Source organism: Acinonyx jubatus, chromosome C1 (assembly GCF_027475565.1).
Source record: "Acinonyx jubatus isolate Ajub_Pintada_27869175 chromosome C1, VMU_Ajub_asm_v1.0, whole genome shotgun sequence".
NCBI lineage: Eukaryota > Metazoa > Chordata > Mammalia > Carnivora > Felidae > Acinonyx > Acinonyx jubatus.
In genome coordinates this window covers 146,144,542-146,168,380 of record NC_069381.1, presented here as the reverse complement: position 1 = coordinate 146,168,380, position 23,839 = coordinate 146,144,542, and the positions used below count along the sequence as shown (strand labels likewise).

Sequence of the window (23,839 nt, the reverse complement as noted above, 5' to 3'; positions counted from 1 at the left end):
GTGAGCAGTGGAGGATAAATAACAGCCCTCCAAGCTGGGCTCACTTAAGATGGGATTGAAGATTCTGTTCTCAGCCAACTCTCTTCTTAAAGGAAAGAGCAAATATTTGAGCCCTACTAACTGCTACACATTAGAGATAGGGAATATAACAATGTGAACAGAAGTTTTATATATATATATATATATTTTTTTTTTTTTAATCATTTGTTTATTTTTGAGAGAGAGATTGAAAGAGAGTAAGAGAGGAGCAGAGAGAGAAGGAGACAGAGGATCCAAAGCAGGCTCTGTGCTGACAGCAGAGAGCCTAACACGGGGCTTGAAATCACAAAGATTTCATGCAAGATCATGCCCTGAGCCAACGTCAGACGCTTATCTGACTGAGCCACCCAGGTGCCCCTGAAAAGAACAAAAGTTTTAGCCATCGGGAGCCTCCAGCCTCACCAAAACCCTTGAGGTAGGTATTTTTGTTTCAAAATTTACATAATAGAACTGCAGTACAGGAAAACCATAGCACAGAAGTTTCTAAAGGAACACAACTAAACAATCCTCCTTAAAACCCAGAAAAGAGAAGAGACACAACTCAGAATAACTTAACAGGACTTCTGTATTTGCAAACTGTCAGCCCTAAGGTATTAAGCTATTCACACAACACGTACTAAATGTTTTCACTGGAAAAGTACCATGCTAGGAACCATAAAGAGAGACCCCAAAACTCAGAAAAGTTCTGGAAAAAATGTATTGAAGCATCCCTATTAACAAGAGTGTTTTCACCTAATAATTAAGACACCAATTTTAAAAATTTCTTCTTAAATTTGACTAAAAACCCAATTTACTTCCAAAGTCCTCAAAACTTTCAGAGAATAACCAATCTTGGAAAAGGTGGTCTGTCAGAGGATGGGTTTTCCATGGATCTCACTCACCTTGCCTCACCCTAGACTCCACTTGTTTGCAACAGAAAGAAGCTGGCTCACTCGGGGTGCACCCAGAAAGTTCCTCGGGACAAGTCAACCACAGAAAGCTAGAAAGAGAACTGGAAAAAAGACAACATGTGAGCACATTCACCCTAGGAGATGAGAAGCAAAGAGTTTATAAAACCAGCCACAACTTCCCTGAAACTCCCGACCAAGCCATGAAAAGAGACGTCAACCCATATACATACTCTTAACAGAGGGGAAAGCAGGTTGAGGGGATGGCAAAACTGAGAAAATTTGTTCTTTCTTCTGATGCCCTCTATCCAAGCTGACCGGGGACATTTACTGAAAGTTCCTTGTCTTGAGCAAGGTACTGAAGTATCTGTTTACCTCTCCTAGCTCAGGTTTTAAGTGAGGCTAATCGGTTTGCAACCCAGTACACAAAGACATGTTTCAAAGGTTTGAGATAAGGAGCCCAGAACCTCTCTAAAACACTCAGGCTGCTGAAGTTCCCACACTTCCTGCCTCACTCCTCACAGGTCCCAGCTCTGGACACAGCTCACTCTGAACACACTGCTCAATTTCACACCTCTGCTCTCCCGGGTCCCTCATCCTGAAGCACCTCTCTTGCACTTTGGAAATTAGTCATCCTCCACACACAGCTCAAACGCCCCCACTGCATGCCCTGCCCAACCCCTACAGCATCCCACTAGCCCCTCCTCTGAGCTCAAAAAGCCTCTCAGGGATCTGAGTTCTAGCATCTGTTTCCTTCTGCCTTGACCTCCCCTCCTACCAGTCTCCCCAGAGCTGGTGTTACCTGTCACCCCCTATCCCAACCTCCTGTTCTTGTCACAAGAAGATGCTGACCACAGGCTTGTTGCAAGAAGAACTCCAATAAGAGGTTCCCCATGACTGACTCAGTCTCTTTCCCTGGGAAATGCTCTTCTACAAGGGTGCTATCCATGATCAACCACACCAGCCATCAGGCTCAGTCCAAGTCAATGCCTTCCAGGCTTCACTGCCTAATAGGACAGAATCATGTGTAGTCACGTTTAGGCCAACAAAAGCACCTTGGCAGGGCAGCAGAATATAATAGGTTTGTGCATGCAAAGGCTGGGTGGAGGCCTTTTCTCCCCTTTAAGTCTGTTTAATGAGGAGCTCTAAAAGACATGCCCCCCTTGCCCACCAGGACTTCAAAGATGAGAACGGAGCACAGGAGCCTTTCTCTAGGAGGAAACCAGAGACAGAGGCAGGGCACAGGTTCATGTCTTCCTCTGCTTCAGAGACAACAGAGATCTCACTGAAGCAGAATGTGGAGGAGAAACCTACACGAACCAGGTGATCGCGCTTGGGTCAGATGTTTCCTCCAAAAGAGTCTCATCTCACGTCCAGTGACAGCCAACAAATGCTACCAAGTCTTCCAGGCACCCCAGACCTTTCTTCCACCAGGTTGCTGACCTCACTTGTAGTATTTAAGCATTCACTGCAGGACAGCACCACCTGGTGAACAGCAGCTCAAATATCTCAGGGCGTCTTCCTATTATTTGCCCATAATAGGGATCACCTGCCTCTTTATGGAGGGTTCTGGCAGCTAGGGAGGGAATCCATCTCACAGCTGGTGTGAGTACTTCAGCCAACCTCCTTTCTTAAAACACACCTCAGCAGAAAAGTCAGGCTTCTCATCTGTCCCAACCATATCGACACACAAGTATAAAAGAATATCCATCACAGCCCAGACATGCCGGCTGTCAGGCAGACCTGCCCAGAGGACCCACAGATGTGTGGGCACCCTTAAAATTACATCTGTAACAGGTTATGCACACACTTTCCCTCTGGCCCCTTCTCCACCTAGAACAACCCATCTGTTACACAACTTCTGTAAGGACAGGGGGAAATGCCCTTTCTAAGTTCAAGACCACAAAGGCACCACTATAAATTATGGAGTTACAGCGGTCCCAAAGGGAGGCGGCTTCCGGCGAGAAGGAGGACTGTCCCTATAGTCTGTTTTTGTGGTGATGAGATCACAGAGTTTAGATTCTGTATTTGGCCCTACATGGGTTTTCAGGACCATGTTCAGTAATTACAGAAAGGAAAAAGGGAGGTCAATGAGACCAGAGGAACTCTGAGTGGTGTTTGAGAAGTTACTTATAACTGCAGTTACATCACTCACCTAACCCAAACTCAGAACAGACCCTATGCCTGGACTTTTCATCTTTTCAGTCCTTCAGAATCTGTATTAGATTAAAGTGGAACTGTCTACTTTTTACTTGTTTTTGTTTCATTATTCCTCCATTCAAAGGGATCCATTCATTTTCAATGCATAATCTGAAATTTGGGCCCAAGAAAGTTTTGAAAACCAAGCATTATGTGATAAGATATTCTCACGTAAAATCCAAAAGACCACAAAGTACACTTATTGGGAAAATTTTTATGGAACATAAAACATGGGAGTTTAGAGCCCAGGTGAATGATAACCCTCAACTGCCAATCACTAGTTTTTACTTTGCAGATCTAATCTCCAATTGGCTCCTAAAAAAAATGAAACAAAAATAAAACAAATAAAACTTAAAATGCTTTTAAGAATTTTTAGGGTTTACTTCCTGCCAAACTTTCTTACTCACTTTCAAGGATGAACAAAGAGACTCCCAAGTTGTTCATCCAATAGAAGTTAAGTATTCATCAAAAATTTTTTTTTACCTCTCAAGTTTCTCCCCCAATGCTAGCAGTGGGCCTCTTGAGCCGACAAAACAAGGACTACTGTATGTGTTCATGGACTAAAGTGTGTGGCCACTCGTTCATGTGACAGTCCACCAGCCCTGGTTGTACGGGGTTCTGCAGCACCGAATGCTGCTCCATTAGAACATGAGGCCCAGAGAGGTGATGAAGGTCACAGCCTGCTGGGTCTGAGAGTTCACAGAGGTGCAAGTCACAATCAGCTAGCTGCATGGACAGAATGGAAAACAATACCACAGAAATGCTAAAGCAAGGAAAAGAATGTTCTCGGGTTTTTTTGTTTTGTTTCATTTTGAATGCTGGTGCTTAGTAGAAAGCAGGCTTATATAAAGGAGGAAGACGGGGGAAGGACAACCTGGGGACTCGACATGAATTTGAAACACGAGCAGCAAAAAGCATTATTTTAAAATACTACCTATGTTCATTCTAAATCCTGCAGCTTCCATTTTCCTTAAGACTCATGTACAGCTAATATCATTACATCTAACTTACAGTGAGGTGGCCACCAGATCAGAATCTCCTGGCAAGCTTTAAAAGTTCTGACACCCGGAAGAATGGAAACGGAATCTCCGGGGATGAGGCTCAACTGTTGATACTTCATAAAGCTGACCTTAATGTATAGCCAGGACTGTGAACCACCGCCCCTGCCCTATCCCCAGAGTGTTTTCTTTTTTCTTGAAGGTATGGGGGCAGCAGTAAATATTTATGCCTAAAATAAGGGGTAGCAGGACAAACAAATGGACCGGGGAGAGGGCTGGAGGAAGCTGAAATGAGTAACAACTTGCAGCTGGTGATCACTAAAGTGAGTGCAAGGTGTGCCTGCAGGGAACACTCCCTCAGGGAGAAGACATTGGGGGGGTGGGGGAAAGCCTGGGTCATTCCCCAAGTACGCTCTGGATGGCCCTGCCATGGGGATGACAAGAGGTAACAATTCAAAGCTCATCTGTAAAGAACATCCCTAGGTTAAGTGTCTGCTATGTAAGAAGTGATTATATAACATGATGGTTTTCATATGTGAAGAATCAACTAAACTGTATTTACCGCTATGATTTCTCCTGGTCCTTTTGCTAACAGTATTAACAGGTTTGTTGTTTTTCTTTAACTGATGATGCTTATTTCCTTGCTCACCAAATCTAACAAAGCACATACTCATTAAGAGATAACGCCTGGAGTTATAGCACCCAAAAAACAGAACTTCCCTAGACAGAAAACCAGCTGGCTCAAAGGGGCTGAACCCAGATGTGATTTCAATTAGCATCATTATGTTCTATGACGTGACAGTGACTGGCTAGGGAGGAGAACGTGGGTATCAGGGTGAAGGGTGAGGACGGCAGGAACACTGTCTCCAGTTGAGGAGCTTATTCTCACGTCCATGTTCTTTAATTCTTAGGACAACCTGCTCTCCATTCATCCTTCTGAAATAGTGACAAAAATCAGGCAGCCCAGCTTGGATGCCTCCTTCCCAGTTCCTGTGTCTCATGGAGGAATTAATCAGCTTTGCCTAATTCATCCTTGACCAATATTTCCTAAAATATGTCCTGCAGGCCAGTGTACCCGAATGATCTGGGCCATCCCTGGAGACCACCCCAGACCACATAAGAAGGGGATCATACTATCTGGAGTAGTGCCCAAAAGTCTACATTTTAATCAACCACGCAGACACAACAGTGAACCAAAAACTCTCCTCCATTTCTCCTTTGAAATGGGTTTACCAGATGTGCTGCTAAACCTCTCCATAACCTCTGCCACTTCCTCACTGGGGTTACATTCTCCCAGTGTAGCTGTTTTCTCCAATGTCACTGCATGGCCACTTTCTCAGATACCGCTTGGACCCCAGCACAGCCAGCTCAAAGTTCCTGACTCAAGTCACACCCGACGCAAAACTTCTCTAGTACTTTCACTTTAGGATTTCGGGTCTGTTAGTTCTCTCTCCCAACTACACATTCAGCTTCTTGAAGGCAAGCTCCACATAATCCCTCAGTATCTTCCACAGAGATCAGTCCATCTTAGGTTTCAAGAATAATGGTTGACAGACAGACCAATGGTTGACAGACCAAACCCTTGCCTCAGCCCTGGGTTTTTCCTTCATTCACCTTCTCATTTTCCCTGAGAAAAATTCATTCTCTCCTCTCCATAATAAAATTGCTTCAGGCACAGGTGGGGGGAAAATTTTACACACTATTGGGGGTAGTAGGAAAGGGACAGAAGTCATAAGCTAACAACCTCAACTATCCAGCAAACAGCTACAAACCAAAATTTAGTCTTTGCTGCTGCCAAAATCTGTGAATAAATTCACACACAGCTCAAAAGAGAACTCCCCAGCCTCTCCCCACCTTGATCCAGCACCTTTTTCGCAGGCCCTCCTGAGAGCTATTTTACTCCTCTTTTAGATAGGATTCTAACAGGAGGAAAATATTTGGTTTCCCCGACCACTGTAAATCAAGAGGGTGGTTGGTGACTGCTAGATCAAGGCATAATGACAGCCCTGAGAAATTATGACTGACAGGAGACAATTTATAAAATCCCAAATAGTAGATTATAATTTAAATATAGTTATAGTTTAAATAGCCTTTCAATCCCCAAAAGTGTCCAAGGACACCAAAACAAGGCATTCCAAAACAGCACAATCAGTGGCCCTGAAAGATTATGCTGGGCACTAGGAAAAGGTTATTTCACTTTTAGTGGGTCTACAAGACACTCTGTCGAGGAGAGAAGATGCTCACATGGTCACCCTCTGTCCCTAAGACCCATGTGTTCTCAAAAATAAGAACGGGCACTGTATCCAACTGCAATGCACTGTCTCTATGCGGTCTCCAACAGCACTGAACACCAGGACAGACTTTCAGAGGCAGGAACACAACCCTCAGCATTGCCATTCTCATCAGAAACCTTCCATCTGGCTACTCCCATACTCTCCACACACTAGTCACTTCTCATCTACCTTTTCTTGTATTTGTAAGCTAAGCACCTTACCAGATTTAAGCATCCTTGAACAGGGGAGTCTGGGTAGCTCAGTTGGCTGAGTGACCAACTTCAGCTCAGGTTATGATCTCATGGTCCATGGGTTCAAGCCCCGCATTGGGCTCTGTGCTCACAGCTCAGAGCCTGGAGTCTGCTTTGGATTCTGTGTGTGTGTCTCTCTCTCTCTCTCCCCCTCCCCACTTGTGCACTCATGTTCTCTCTCTCTCTCTCTCAAAAATAAACAAGTCTTAAAAATTAAAAAAATAAACATCCTCGAGCACAGGAACACCATGTATGGACACCATGCCCCCACCTCTGCATCTCACAGCTGATGCCTCCTGACCCTGTGTCGGTTCACTTAACCTAGAAGCCCTATAGGCCAGATAATCTTAAGGAAAGAGGAATTTAAGTAAGTGTATTTTAAGATAGCCCAAGCATCTCTTCTTCTTCTTTTTTTTTTTTTTAATTTTAATTCCAGTATAGGTAACATAAGCCCTAGCATTTCTACGGTCTTTAAAGATACAGATTTTCCTGCTCTCTTAAGGAGCTAAAAAATAAAAGCTTAAATGTTAGGATTCAACAATGGGACAAGCTTTGGTTTATCTTGGAATCTAATCCATATGGGATATGGAGCCAAGGAATAAATTCTGCACCACTGCATGTACCTATCTGAACCACAAAGGTGAGGGTGAGTTTTTCCTTCATCTAAAAGCAACCCAACCTCAAATGGCTTCAATTAGTTATCTATTCAGAACTGATCATTGGGTAACTTCCCATTTTTGTCTTGATAAGTAATAGCACTCACAAGTACTGATTTGTTTTGGGATTAGTAAAGAGAGTACTTTAATGAACTTATTTTGTAGTTCCATAAATGAAAGGTTATGATTTACACTTTGTTCAAGGAATTTTTTTATATAAAGTTAACTATCTACACTTAACTCTAAACTGAGTTAAAAACTAAATCTATTTCCAGATTCACAAAAGCAATTCTCAGTTTTGTTTCAGGCTCATTGTTGAATATGTCCCTTACACTCAGACCCATTCATTGTACAAACAGGCTACAATGACCTACCAGGGTACTGACGATCTATTTTAGGAGGGTGGAGGTCAAGGTTGTCAGGACATCCAGGCCTAGTCTGCTGTTTTCAGCTTCTACAGCCCTTCCTTCCCACAGCTGAAGCCTCGTGACCCCTGCCCCACCCTCCCTGGCTGGCTCAACCCAGCGGGAATTTCTAGAATAGAGATTTAAACAGTTTGGGCCAAGTTGCTTTTGCTGCTTAACAGGCCCTGACCTTGTGTCTAGTGACTCGACTTCTTTCTCCCGCATTCCACAGGCCTAACTCACCCTCTAGCTCAGTTCTGATAAACTGCAAGACTCTGGGGGCTGAGGTGCTTCCTTGCTCTTGGCAATCATCCAGGGAACCAGAGGTCTTCTCTGAACCCACCGGGGGCATGAGTACCCATGTCAGGAGACTCTGATGTTCTGGGCCACTCTAGACCACTGTCTCCCAGACCACTAGCACTAAAGACCCCTGTTCTTTCCTCCTGGTATACTAGACTTCCTCCCAGCTGCACAGTAGGTCTGTTGCCCCCACTACATGTCCCCCACCACTAGGCGTGGAGTTTCAGGCCCAAACCAGGCCTCAGAAGGAAATTACTCGGGCCTCACACAAAGCTGAGGGTCCCCTGGCCAGAACACAAATAAGTCACAAGATCTGGATCTTAACCTATCAGAAATTAAAATCCCAGCAACAAAACATCAACAAAGCAAGAGAAAACAGAACATGTCTTTTTCTATTAAAATACAGAATAAATGCATAAAAATGCCCCCATGCTGACTACGGGTATGCTGAAGCCATAACACCTTCATTCACTAATTCTAAGGTGAAACCTGAGGAAAATCAGAGAAATGGCAGCAAACTGCATCTTCCCTGGATGGAAGGGAGCGAAAAGGCTTCTACAAACCACTCCAAAGCTAACACCGGTGGCTACTAAAATTACAAATACAAAAACAATGAGGTAGGTCTTCTCTCCACAGAAATCAAGTCCTGTTCTAACACCCTGTTAACAAGGCTAAATTTATATATACATTTTTATCAACATCTTAAAAAAAAATCAGACATTAAAAACTCTAGCTGGCTAAACTGTATTCCAATTCAAAATAACATGAAAAACAGCAACCTTCATTTTCTGGTCAAAGCTTATTTTTGTAATACCTATCATTTTCTACAGAATTCTAGCATTTTCTGCTTTCCGCCACCATTTTATAGAAAGACTTTTCCCTCTTGGCTTTATATCTTTGCTTTTTGATCTTGTTAACAATCCTGAAAATTCCAACCTTGCAATTTTTTCAGTCCTGGGAAGGAATAACACACAGTCATTTAAAAACCAAAAGCAGTGTCAACACTTCCTCAATGACACAGCTGCTGTGACTGACCAGTGAAAAAAAGCTTGTTTTTCTTTTTTTCTTTTTGGAAAATGATGACTTTGCCTCAAAATAATTCTCGAAGTTACTGAACACATGATCAAAAACAGTAAGGCATTAGTAAAGCAAAAAGTACTAACTACCTATGATAAAACACAGTGAAATAAATACATGAACAAGAGGGGCTGTGGAAGGGAACAAAATTGTGTGTGGGGGGGGGGGGGGCATATATTCCAGCATTCCAGCAATCCCACTTCCAGGTATTTATCCATAAGAACTGAAATCAGGACCCCAAAGAGAGACCCACACTTCAGTGTTCATTGCAGCATTATTGATACTAGCCAAGACTGTAGAAGCAACCTAACTGTCCCCTGACAGATGAATGGATAAAGAAACTGAGGTACAGACACACATAGACTATTATTCAGCCCTAAAAAAAAAAAAAAAAAAAAAAAGAGGGGCACCTGGGTGGCTCAGTCAGTGGAATGTCCTTCACTCAGGTCATGATCTCACGGTTTGTCAGATCAAGTCCTGAATTGAGCTCTGCACTGACAGTGTGGAGCTTGTTTGGGATTCTCTCTCTCTCCCTCTCTCTCTGCCCCCCCCCACTTGCACACGTGCTCTCTCCCTCTCTCTCAAAATAAATAAAATAAACATTTTAAAAAAAGAAGGAAATCCTGTCACATACTAAAACATGGATGAAACTGGAGGGTTATGCTAAGTGAAATAAGCCAGTCACAGAAGGTCAAATACTGTGTGATCCCATACTAGGTATCTGAAGTAGTCAAACTCACAGAGGCAGAAAGTAGAATGGCTGGTTGCCAGGGGCTGAAGGGAGGGGGGAAACAGAGAAATGTTGTTCACTGGATATAGAGTTTCACTTGTATGAAATGAAAAAGTTGGAGAGATCTGCTGTACAACACTGTGCCTATAGTTAAGAATACTATAAAGCACACTTAAAAATTTGTTTGTTAAAAGAGTAGATCTCATGTTATGTACGTGTGGGTGTTTTACCACAATTTACAAAAAGAAAAAAGAAGAAGAAGAAACAAGCTCAGCAATTCAGATTATGCTGGCTTCAAAGTTCCCATCCCTTCTACTGCTTCATACTGCCTTCATGCAAATGAAGTATATAGGATATAGATTAGCATATAATTAAAGGCCAGGAAGAATGGAGAGGGGACAGAGAACCAAAGAAGGCTCAAGTAGTTGAGGAAAGCATCAAAATGGAGGGTAACTCAGGCCAACCCCTGGAGGATTAAGCTGAGCCTGTGGAGCCTGCAATGAGCCTGGCATGTGAATCTGGACAGACACTAAGCTGGTCCAAGCCAAGAAGGCATGCTAGGAAAGAGCTTTCAAAGGCTGCGGGGGTAATACTATGTAGCACGAACTCCACACTTCCAGCCCATGAATTAGTCACTGACAGCTAGAAATTGAAGCAAAACCAAAGGAACTGGTCAGAGTATCCTAAGCCATTTATAATCTAGCTCTCAGAGTCTGAGTTTTTCCAAATCCTGGAAAAGTACGTAATATAAAAAATCATAAGACACAGCTCTCCAACAGGGCCAGTCTGAGTTAAAATGATCAGAAGACCAAATAAAGTGTATAACATTTCTTAAGAAAGGAATAAAAATATGGTATTAGAGTAATGCCCCATTTATCCAACATCTCTGAAAAATTAGGTATGCTAAATAAAGTCATCTTTTAGATAATGAAATGACTCCCTTTAAGTATAAAACCTGTATTAACAGGGAACATCTGCATGTGGACTGGTGTCGGACAGATATTATGGAAATACCCTTATTTTATTGTGTGATAATGGCATGGGGGGATCTTATCAATTAGAGATGCATACTGAACTCTTTACAAGTAAAATTACATAATGTCTGGAATTTGCTTTTAAAACGGTCCAACCATGGGCGCCTGGGTGGCTCAGTCGGCTAAGCATCCGACTTCAGCTTAGGTCATGATCTCACGGTTTGTGGGTTCGAGCCCCTCATGGGGCTCTGTGCTGACAACTCCGAGTCTGGAGCCTGCTTCAGATTCTGTGTCTCCCCATCTCTCTGCCCCTCCCCCGCTCACACTCTATCTCTCTCTCAAAAATAAATATTTAAAAAAATTTTTTAAATAATAAAATGGTCTAACCACATAAAAAACAGTGAAGGGTTAGTAAAACAAGACTGGCAAAATAGTAGTGTTTGTGAAGCTGGTTGATCGGTATACAGCAGTTCATTATATTCTCACTACTTGTATGTTTTTGATGATTTTTATAATAACTTTTGAAAGCCCCAAGTTACGCATTTGGAATAGAATTGTCTCTAACATTTATAACCCAGATTCCAGCCACCTTATTAGTGTACACAGGTCTCTCTCAACCTGGGGTATCTTTTTAATCCACTTGGGACAAATCCTATTCACTCCCCAAGACCCCATCACCTTACGTTCACTCCAGAGTAGAGGTCTCAATTTTCCCTCTGCTCCCACTATATCCCATTCATCTCTACTCTGTACCCCTTATTATACTGTCTTGTATTTACAGATGAAACCATCCACCCTCTTAGCCTGTAAGAAAGGGACCCTAATTTATCATCATACGCCCAGAGCTTGGCACATAGTACACACCAAATAAATATTTGGGAATATAACAAGACCTAACCTGGAGTCATCACAAAAACCCAGTTACCATCCTGCCAAGGGATCTCAGAAAAGCCTGTCAGGCTGCACAGCATGTGTTCTTCCCAAGCTGATGTCCTTACACAGTCAAGCATGTCTACAATTTCCAGACTGTCATTTCTATGGAAAGAATCCCTGAACACATTTCAATGCTCACAATTCAAATGACCTCCAAAAAAAAGAGCTCCTGGACTCAGGAGATAGGTGCACATAAACTCACATGAACTACGTATTCTGGACTGCTCAGAGGGCTTTTCTGCTTAATTCCAAAAATGTAACTGTGTTCAGGATAACTAGATTGCCAGGTGATACATAGCTGTTCCTGTGCAATATCTACATCTCCTGCCTGAGTGTAGACCACTAAGAATGCCAAGCTGAGAGAGGGTGGTACTCTAGCCACTCCCTTGACAAGCAGTATCACCTCAATGGAGTTGTGTCATCCCCACCACCCAATCTCTGCCACCAGTAGACTTCAAGTCTTAATGATCCAAGAAGAAATGCCTCCGAAGGCTGTTGTGAGCAAGTAACATCACATATATCCATCCAGGGTTTTCAAACCCATTTTGACATAGCAGAACTCTTTTCTTGTATAATCTTGAAATGAAGAAAAAAGACACCGATTAATTTATCTAGGAAAAATTTTCAGCTTAAGTTTTTAAGTTTAAACATTTAAAAATGTTTATTTATTTTGAGAGAGAGAGAGAGAGCGCGTGCGCGCACACATGAGCAGGGGAGGGACAGAGAGAGACAAAGAGAGAGAGAGAATCCCAAGCAGGCTGCTCACTGTCAGCACAGAGCATGTCGCAAGAGATGCTTGAGATCACAACCTGAGCTGAAACAAAGAGTTGGACACTTAACTAACTGAGCCACCCAAGCACCCCTCAAGTTTTTAAGTTTTTTAAATGGGAGTTTACAAGTCCCCTTTCCAGTCCTCAAACTTAGACCCAAGGCCTGTATCACATACTCTAGTCCTTAATTATATGCCACTCCACAGTGTTTATCCTTCTCTTGCATGTGGACCATCTGGTAAAGTAGAAAAGACAGGAATTCTGAAGTTAAAGTAATCTAGATTCTTGTGCTGGCTTGTCAGTATCTTTCATATACCTTTTTTTTTTTAATTTTAGAGCAATATTGTTGGGGTGTGTGCAGGAGACATTAAATTTGAAAAAAACATTTAAGTTCGGCAATTCCTTCAGTTTTAATTTCAGTTGCATTTTGTTCCATTTAAATAAAACTAAATTTACCGTCTCATTTTAAATGTGTGCAGTAAAGCTCTGAATGGTAAAAATTACTCTTCTGTCTTTCTTTTTTTTTTTTAATTTGTACCAAAAGCATAGATTACTTTTGTCATCAGGAAAATAACTTAAAAAAAAAAAAGCCTTAATATTTTTCAGTTGAATGAGAGAAGTATCCAAGCCCCGCCCTCCAGCTTCAAATGTAGACTTGAAAACCACAGACACCTACCAAGTATGGGCAAAGGATCAAATATTAGATTAATGTGATGAATACTGTATCATCTGTAAATTACCTGTTGTAAGTTAACCATTCTCCTTACATTCTCATTTACAGTATTCTCTGTGGGATGATGAGATATTTCAGTTTAGGGTCCTGTGCTAATTAGGTAAGGAGTTGGGTATCTTTTCTTTCTTTCTTATTTTTTTTTTTAAGATTTTATTTTTTTAGTAATCTCTACACCCAACTTGTGGCTCGAACCCACAACCCTGAGATCAAGAGTCACACGCTCCACCAACTGAGCCATCCAGGCAGGCACCCCCTTGGGTATATTTTCTTAGCCTCATGTAACTCCAGACTCCAGGCATCTCACAAAGGCACAACAGATGATCCAAAACCACACCTGTACTAACAAACCATTTCAAATACCCTAGTAACAATCCATAGCTCAGAAGCTATTTATAGGAATGATAACACATTACACTTTAAGTTAACAAGCCCTACTTTCCCACAGATGACAGAAAGATCCAAGTAGCAGTACTATGGTGTCTAGAAAAAGACCATGGAACCAGAGGTCAGGAAAAAGGAGACACAGGCTACAGCCACTCAACAGACATTTATGTCCAAAAGGGTTCTGGCTATACCACTCAACAGATGTATGACCTTGAACTAGGCTCTTAAATTCACTGGCCCTAATCAGCTTCATATGCAAAGTCAGCAAATTGGATTACAATTTGTGTGTGTACAACCACTTCCAATTCTAAAATTCAACCTAAATCCAAATTCTTAACCGACTGAATGTAAAGAAATAGGCGTGTACAATCCTTAACATTTTGGCTAGCTTACAGTAAGCATGTCAAAAATGCTAGCAGCTGTTTTTAGAATAAGGAGGTTTAGGTTTATGTGTGTTGTACACAGCATATATTTGAATTTCTCTGGTGTGATTTTCTAAAGGAAAAAAAAAAAAAACACTTTAAAGTCTTATTTTAATCAGCACTGTTAAGTCAAAAAAGCCCAAAATGAAACAATAAACTATGAAGCTCTACAGGAAAGGACATGAACCTCTCAAAATCGACTGGCTTTGTTTTGTTTTAAATTAGACTTTCAGTGAACTCTTGCGGCACGCAGGAAGAAATCGTGAGTGTTGTAGAGACTCACTCAGCGCACATTCACTAAACATTGCTCTACGAAAGCTGCAGCTGGGGAAGCAAAGATCAGCAAAGACCTGCCTATGGGTCCAAACAATGGCAAGTGTTGACAGAGCCAGAGACACTCTGTTGAGGGGCCTGGACAAGTAGAAGGTTATCCAGAAACCTCCAGTAGCAGGCTACAGAAATTCTGTTCTGCCCACATGCTTTGTTTTTGTTTTTAATCAAGTTAGGTTGCCAAGACCGAGGAATAGCAAGGTCGTACCTAAAGAAGGGATTCTAGCTTCTCTTGGAAATTTAGAAGTGCCAGGAGTACCGAGCTCACATTCCCACTCAGCAGCATCTCCACATCTACCACTCCCTTAATCAACCCCAACACAGGGGTTAAGAATCAGATGCCATCTATGGTCAGCTCACTCTGTCCCAGGCTCAGGATTCCATTTTCCTTTGTCCATGCCACCTGCACACAACAAAGGAGCTTCTTAGGAGTCCAGGCTCTGGCACAGAGACTACTGTGCTGAATCTCCGCTCTGCCATATACGAGCCAGGTCATTATCTCAGACAAATAATTCATCTCTCAGTTTCCCTCTGCAAAACTGGGATATGAAGAGTAGTTACCTCATGGCGCTGGGGTGAGGGGAGATATGTAGTCACCTGCAAAGTGCTTAGAGCTGTACCTGATAGACAGCAACTGCTTTATAAATATCAGATGTTACTACTGGCTGGCCCCTGAAGGCATATGAGTTTTGAACTTCTGTCCTACAGCTTTAATATCCTCAAGTTATCTACTATATTATTTTATGATCAAAGAGAGAATGGCATATGGTGAAAGCTGTTCAGATACAACTTAAGAATTACCAAACCTGCCAGATACAAAGGACAAATATTATACGATTGTACTTACAAACGGTACCCAGAATAGAGTCAGAGAGTCAGAAAGCAGAATTCCTATTAGAGGGGCATGGGGAAGGGGGAAAGGGGGGAATGAGGGCTTAGCGTTCAATGTCACAGCAATGTTAGAGTTTCTCTTAGGAATGATGAAAAAGTTCTGGAGATGGAAGGTGGTGATGACTGGGCAACAATTTGAATATTCTTGATGCCACTGAAGTATACACTTAAAAACGGTTAAAATGTCAATTTTGCTGTGTATATTTTAGCACGATTTTTAAAAATTAATTATTAGAGGGGTGCCTGGCCAGCCCAGTAGGGGAAGAAGCATGCAACTCTAGAGCTCAGGGTTGTGAGTTCGAGCCCCACGTTGGGTGTAGAGATTACTTAAAAAGAAAATCTTTAAAAAAAAAAATGAATTAGCAGAGCCTACACAATTTAGTCTGCTGCTATTTGCTAGAATTAAATTGTTAATGATCTCAAAGACCCCAAATGCACTCTAAGTTCATGTTCTCAAAAGCCAGATACTGTATTTCCCATAATAGTTTAGGAAGAACAGCATTAACTATTTTAACAGCTGTACTGCACAAGAGTGGGCTTTCTCTCAATTTGGTGACCTCATGGGAATGCATGTGCAGCACATACAGTATGAGGCCGGTGGGACAGGCTTTTAGTACCTGCCTACAGCAGTCAGGCTGGTCTTCCCTCATTATAAAATGCTCCACATAGATGCCTCGTTCTCTCTCAACAAATATACAGAATGGGAGGCTTCCTGCCAAGCACTATGTTCCTGGCTGCCTTTGAACTCCGGGATACTGGGCAACAGTGACAAGAGGTTTTGATCTCCACGCCTGTTCTATAACAGCATTCAAAACACACACACACACACACACACACACACACACACGAGTCCTGCCAGGCTATAAATCAACATGCAGAAGAGAATATCCTAAACTGTTTCAATCAGGGTCTTATTTTTAAATTTCAACATGCTGGTATCTGTTCTTCATTTAAAAAAAAAGATTTAAAATATAAGCAAACTTAAAACTACTTTGAGAACTGCATTTAACCTGTGTGTGCACACACAATACATCCAGTATGTGTTTGTAGTTGTCTGATTCAGAACCACTGAAAATACTTATGTCCTAACATTTACAGGGCCATTTCCTATGAGTTTACAACCCTGAGTCAGACAAACTGGGCCTAGCTCTAAGGAGAAACTGCATGACACTTGGAGATTTCTTAAATAAACTGATACCTTTTGGGCAGGAAAGATCCCTGGATTTTTAAAAAAATTTTTAATGTTTATTTTTGAGAGAGAGAGAGTCAGAGCACAAGCAGGGGAGGGGCAGAGAAAGAGAGAGACACAGAATCTGAAGCAGGCTTCAGGCTCTAAGCTGTCAGCACAGAGCCCGATGTGGGTGGGGTTCGAACCCACAAACCGTGAGATCATGACCAGAGCCAAAGTCGGACACTCAACCAACTGAGCCACCCAGGTGCCCCTGATCCCTTTAAATATTACTGAAAATTCAAAGTGAGAGGATATATTTTATCTTTTAGATATAATATTCTGAGTACCAACCCAAACTTGGAGTGGGAGAACTACCTGAAACCTTGATTTTTACTGACACCTGGTAGTTAAAAGACCAACCATCCAGGTGGCTGTGTGTCCTATATATAAACCCTCAAACACTGGCAATCATTTTCCCCTGCTAAGAGAAGAAAAAAAAAAAAAAAACCAAAAAAGAAAAGAGCATAGGCAAAGTGCACATATATTGGTTTATATGTCTTAAACTGATGTGTACATTAAATGACAAGAATTTTATATTCCAGGGATCTAGAGGGAGAAGATATATGTTTTTAAAACACATTAATAAACAGCCTCAAGCAAAACTGCTGTGATCTAAGAAATGACTTCTATCTATAAACCAGCATGTCAGGGAACCACTGAAGAGCTGGCATTTCTGTGAGTAGAAAATTTGGCTTTCCCTGTCCAAACTGCATACAAGCCAATCAACAAATATTTATTAAACAGACTGAGAAAGTTGCTGGAATTCGGAGACAAAAGGAAAGTGTGATCCCAAGATGTGCTGCTGTTATGAACTGAATTGTGTCTCTCAAAAATCCACTGTAGTCCTAACTCCCAGCACCTCAGAAGATGAATTTATTTGGAAATGGGGTCTTTATATAGAAGTAATCAAGCTAAAATGAAATCATTAGAGTGGGCCCTACAACGTGACTGGTGTCCTTAAGAAAAGGAGAAATTTGGACACAGAGACAGAGATGCACAGAGGAGATGACATAAAGGCACACAGAGAAGACAGTCCTCCATAAGACAAGCAGGTACGGCCAGGAACAGATCCTTCCCTCCTCACAGGCTTAAAAGGAGGAGGCTTAAAACTGCTAGCACCTTGATCTTCGACTCCCAGCCTCCAGAGCTGTGAGATGATATGTTTCTGTTGTGTAAGCCACCCAATTTGTGGTACTTTGTTACAGCAGCCTTCCCACACTAATACAGCTAATACAGACTAATACACCTACCCACTGTGTGGCCTCAGACTTCACAGAACCCAGTCGTCGGGAGCATCTCCATTCAGGTGCACATAAGACAACATCCATGGGAGTATCCTGCAAATCTGCAACTGGCTATGTAGCTTGTCAGCGCTGCGTCAGGCACAGTGGGTTATCTAGAACTCTCTCTACCCTCTCCTGCAAAGATCTTACCACCTCACTGGCACAACAGGATGTATAATGCATTGTAAATTGACCATACTGCTATAAATCAAAGCCAAGAATGCATTTTTTAAAAAATCAAATTCTTTACTTATCAGCTAACAACCAAAAAATCAGAGGTAATTTTTAAGACCAGATTTTTGCCCAGGACAGATGGCAAGCATGTTATAAAAATTCCCATGTTCTGTGAAGTTTGGGTACATCACGATGTGTTATCCTTGGTGTTTCACCCCCTTGGGACACAATCTTACTGCAGGAATATGATGTAACTGCCCTGCTTTGTCCACCAAACAGAATACAATATGCCTTCAATATGTCAGCCCGTTTCATCTTCCTAAATACATAATTGATTTTCAACATTTTATGCTCCAGTTACTGCCCAAAAGCAGACTGGGACAAGTTCACATGTCAATGCTCCTTCCTTTAAAGTACAAAAGGAGTGATCGGAACAATTAACAAACGGTCTTTAATTTTTCTGGGAGGAGTCATGTGTTTATTATTCTCTACAGTTTCTTTCTCACTCACACATATACCCCTCATGTATCAGAAAAGATACAGAACTTACACAACCTGGCTAAAAATCAGAGCCACATATACCATGAGAAACGACCAAAAAAACAAACAAACAAACCAACCAACCAACCACACACATACACACACACAAACAAGAGAGGAAGGAATTTTATTTATTTAGAACACTGAAAGGCTAGCTTCTTACATTCCCAATAGAAACAGAATTAGGACCAATGTCAAGCAAAAATTAAAAGCTTAAACTTCCCTTAAAAAAAATTAGAACTATATATTTAGGTCATTTTATTTTTAACCACAGTCTTCTAGATGACCTGAATATCCTAAGATCCACTCTAAATGACAAGTTTTATAATTCCTATGAATAATTTAGTTGGGCAAATTTGTTTTACTTGTTGAATAAAAATGTTACTTTAGAAAATGGCAAGCCAGTTGCCCACAATAATTTTCAGTCTGAGTATGTTCCATTACTCTTAGGAAAAAAAGTGTGTGAGGGGGGAGAACAACATTAAAACTGGGACTCTTGCACAGCAGAGACTTTGACAAGCCATACAGAAAAGGGTGGCTTTTGTTTACCTGAAGTTTTCCATCTATTCACCATCTCCCAAAAAGAATAGAAGCACCAAAGTATTTTAAAGTTCCAAAGGCATGTGTTTGAATTCAGTTTCTGAAAGACACTTCTATTAGCACAATTACAGGGACTTTCTTAGAACATGGAGTGAACAATATACCGGACAATAGTTTACTCTGACTCCTACTAAAATGGAAACCAGAGCAGCTTGCCTCAGCAACAACACAGGTAGGGGTTTTTTTTTGTTTTGTTTTGTTTTGAAATCCAATTTCACTTTTACAAAAGCCAGTATCTCAAGTAGAAGAGAACAATTTATCCAGAATGTTGTTGACTATGGGAAACAGAACAGCATTTATTATGGGGGGGATACCTGGTTCCTATTTCCTTTCATGTGGAGAGCAGGCCTCCAGCTCCCATCTGGGCCTTCCCATTGGCCCCTCACTCACTCCCTCCTAAAAGCCATGGTGATTTATCTAATCCTTGTGGTTTGGAAACAGTAACTGGGGATGAGGACCCAGCCCCTCCCCTCTTCCTCTCCTTGAGTGCCAAGCTACTCTCTGGAGATACACAATTAAGTCTTCTTAAAATTCTGGCTACATGGGAGCAGGCCTCCATGTCAAGGAGCCTCAGTGGTCCAACACATATTCTCCATTATCAGTTCTATCAGTAAAAAAGGGTGCAGTGTGAACTCCCAATGTCTTCTTCCCTCTTGTCCCTGTCAGAACTGGGTCAGCTCTCAGACTGACAGGAAAAACTGGGATGATGCTTATTGCCCCTCCCCAAATCCCAACAATCCAAAACATGAGCTTTTCCTCTTTGAGGGGTGGAATTTCAGATCTTGCTGGTTTTTTTTTTTTAAGTTTTTTACTTTTTTCTAAATGTTTATTTATTTTTGAGAGAGAGAGAGACAGCATAAGCAGGGGAGGGGCAGAGAAAGAGGGGAACAGAGGATCTGAAACGGGCTCTGTGCTGACAGCAGAGAGCCCGATGTGGGACTCAAATTCACGAACCGTGAGATCATGACCTGAGCTGAAGTTGGACACTTAAGCGACTGAGCCACCCAGGTGCCCCTAAAGATTTTAGTTTTAAGTAATCTCTACACCCAGTGTGGGGCTCAAACTTACAATCCCAAGATCAAGAGTTGCATGCTCCAACTGACTGAGCCAGCCAGGCACCCCAAGATCTTGCTATCTTTAAAGAGCCTGTTTTACTTCCAAGTAACCTCTGAGAAAATAGAACAATTCCAATACCCCACTTTTTTTTTCATTTCATTCAAAACTTACGATGAATCACTGTTACTATTATTACCACCATTTCTCTCTGTACTCTAGCTCAGCCACATATTAGTGGTGGCCGAGTGACCTTGTCCACGTGACTCACACTCATTTGTAAACTGGGAATAATGATGTCACTACCTCAAGGATGAGGATTAAAGGAACTTTTATACATAAAGCACCAGGAACATATGTAGTAGGTAGTGTTAAATGCTACCTCTCGCCCTCAGCTACTCAAAATGGACACATATTTAGAAGCAGAAGGGGCTTTCAGAGACTATTTCAATAAACCTCTCTTTTATCTTTAGAGGAGGAAATTGAGACCCAATGTAAACAAGTGATGTACCTAAGGTTACTCAGAGAAAAATTTTAAAAGCTTTTCATTCATTTCCTCAAACAGTTCTGAATGTTATCCCCTTCCCACATCCTTGAAATAGTGTTTGGCAGATTATAGAATCTGTACACTAGAGCCACACGTTAGTATGAATTCTGTTACTGTCCGAACAATGGGTTTATGGGCACCCCTGCGGTAAGACAGGATGCTCCCAGGAATTCTCATTCAGAGAGGAAGGGCTCGGTTGCATTGCCCTAATGAGTAATGTTTCTGGAATCAATATAACTTTCTTTGATTCACTTCTTTAGTGAGGTCACCTTTCTCAAGGACTCCCAGCAACCCCAAATCCTTATTTTATCAGTTTCTAATTCTATTCCTGGCACTAAGTAGTTGCCAACTATCACAGTTTCTCATATTCCCCATGAAGCCACAAACACACCAACCAGTAATTTATGAGTGACTAAGCCTTTTTTATGTAACATTAAGGACAGGAATGTTCTACGAATGTTCTATGAATGATACTGGGTTTTTGTTTTTGGGTTTTGTTTTTTGTTTTGTTTTGTTTTTGTTTTTTTGAAAGAGAGAGAGACAGAGAGACAGAGAGAGAGCGCGCGCAAGAGCAGGGGAGGATCAGAGAGAGAGAGAGAGAGAGAGAGAGAGACAGAGTCTGATGCTGGGCTCCATGCAGACTCTATCAGACTCTATCCCATGACCCTGGGATCATGACCTGAGCTGAAATCAAGAGTCAGATGTTCAGACAACTGAGCCACCCAGGTGCCCCTAAGAATGATATTGTAACTATCATTTTAAAAAACTTCTCCAGAGCCGAATGCTGCCAAAGACTGGGTCCCTCTATTTATTTTGTCTTTCAAAGAAGTTCCGAAGGGAAAGGAAGGTACCCTTCAGTGGCCCATGTTGCCTTTTCCTCTGGTTCTTTAATATCTGGCCCACCTATTTCCAGAAGAGGCTTTTTTCTCTCTTGTTGTAAAATGCCTCTCCCGAAAATATTCCAATAATACTCAAGTATTTTATTTGTAGATGATGAATAAAAGAAAATGAAGCTTTGGGTAATCAATCAGTTATTTCTCCAGTCTGCTTTTAGTCCTTCAAGAAACAATTTGAATTCTCTGTCTGCATTTCCCCACTTATCCCAGTAGTGAAACCCAGTCCCAGAGATTAACAGAAAACTAGGTGATCAATCTGCCTCAACCATCATCTCAAAAAAATTCATATTCATTACCACTTGTTGTTGTGAAGCACTAACCAATGTTGCTAGGCTGACGACTACTGCCATGGAATGCTACTACAGGACTCTCCCCAGATAAGCAAACAACAGTTTGTTAACTTGACAGCCTCCCTTCCCTATGATCTTTTTATTTCTTTTATTTGAGAGGGAGAGAGAACAAATGTGTGTGTGTGTGTGTATGTGTGTGGGAGAGATGGAGAGAGAGGGAGGAAGGGAGGGAGGGAGAGAGAGGGAGGAAGGGAGGGAGGGAGAGAGGGAGGAAGGGAGGGAGGGGGAGAGAGGGAGGAAGGGAGGGAGGGAGAGAGAGGGAAGAAGGGAGGGAGGGAGGGAGGGAGGGAGAGAGAGAGGATCTTAAGCAGGCTCCACACTCAGCATAGAGCCCAATGCAGGGCTCCATTCCATGACCCTGGGATCATGACCAGAGCTGAAATCAAGAGTCAGTCACTCAACCGAATGAGCCAGCCAGGTGCCCCACCCCACCTCCATGGTCTTTAAATCCAGAAACAGGTAAGGTATTTGACAATCTTAGAAAATGTTAATTTGTGGGGAAACTACGACTAATTTACCAGCAGATATTCCATAATAACCACAGTAAGTGCCCCACTCTCTGCTCTACTCCTGCCTTTCCAGAGGCCTCAACAGCCTCCACCCTGATCTCTCCTGGAGCCACAATCAACACCTCCTCACTACCCCTCTACCCACCCACACCTCTTCCCAAGGTCAGGTCCAGTGATTTCACCTTATTCCACTTGCTCACTTGCAAACAATTAACTTGACTTCCATACTACTCCATTCAGGTCTATTCCTTAAAAATAGTTGAAATACCTTTCAATGAGGGGTGCCTGGGTGGCTCAGTTGGTTAAGAGTCCAACTTCGGCTCAGGTCATATCACAGTTCATGGGTTCCAGCCCCTCATTGGGCTCTGTGCCGACAGCTAGCTCTGAGCCTGAAACCTGCTTCAGATTCTGTGTCTCCCTCTCTCTCTCTGCCCCTCCCCAACTCACACTCTGTCTCTCAAAAATAAACAAACATTAAAAAAAAAAATTTTTCTTAAGCAATTTTGCAAACCTTAGCGTATGAACTGTACTTTTTCCCTCTAACTCAGCGAGTCTAGCATAAGCAGTTATGAGGAAGTGATGTGACCATTCTAATGGGGACACTTTAATCCTCAGGAGTTTAGTTTGTGACCACCTCACCAACATTTTCAAGCAGATGGCCAGGCACAGTGTTCTGGTTCACTCTGCAAAACATCCTACACTCAATCTGCCTGACAGTTTACCTCTCTGTCAATTGCTCATCCCTACACCACTCCATCCAACAGACCCTCCTTCAGAAAATGCTATGTGCTTTCTCTTCTGGATTACTTTCATTATTTCTAAACCGGATCAGATGTGGAAGGTGCAAGGTGACCTCCTGGACATAGAAAGAAAACATCAGAATGTTTAATCATGTTTATTTGTCTCATTCTTTTATTTTTATTTTTGTGTGTTTTATAATGACTATAATCCATAAATATACAAATGTTCTAGCTGTGACCAAAAGTATTTTACTGATAGGTCTCTGTGTCAAAAATGTTTAGACTATCAGGCTCAACAATGACACATTCTTCTAAAATACCTTTCTTGGTGCTCTACAGACTACTCCTACTAAAATACTGTATTCTAGTTGTTTGGCTAAGAAAATATTTTGTATTCATCTTGTGTTTGGATGGTAACATAACATTGTTATTACTAAACTCAGACCTCACTCCTGGCTTTCCTATAATGTCTCTGAATTATATTTTCTCATGCAGAGCTACCTTTAAAGACAGTCCCCATTGTGAAAAAAAATTATTTTTTCTTTACTTCAAAATTAAAACCAAGTGAACCATCAAACATCCTTTAAAAGATAAAGGATCCTCAAGGCAAATTTTCAAACACAATGAGTGTGTATAGTATAGGCAGTGTTCCAAGTTCTTTCTCA

General features: G+C 41.8%; 1 protein-coding gene across 13 annotated transcripts in view; it reads right to left on the bottom strand.

Moving 5' to 3' along the window:
* The window catches only part of TANC1 (tetratricopeptide repeat, ankyrin repeat and coiled-coil containing 1), a 238,009-nt gene that overhangs the window by 182,311 nt on the left and 31,859 nt on the right, over positions 1–23,839 (bottom strand). For 12 of the 13 annotated variants that reach the window (XM_053215116.1, XM_027055692.2, XM_027055695.2 and 9 more), the window contains one exon: positions 921–1,030. The exons of the other annotated variant lie outside the window; for it this stretch is intronic. The gene's annotated coding sequence lies outside the window, so the exon portion shown is untranslated. Of the gene's footprint in view, positions 1–920; positions 1,031–23,839 lie in introns of those variants that run through there. 13 annotated transcript variants of the gene reach the window in all.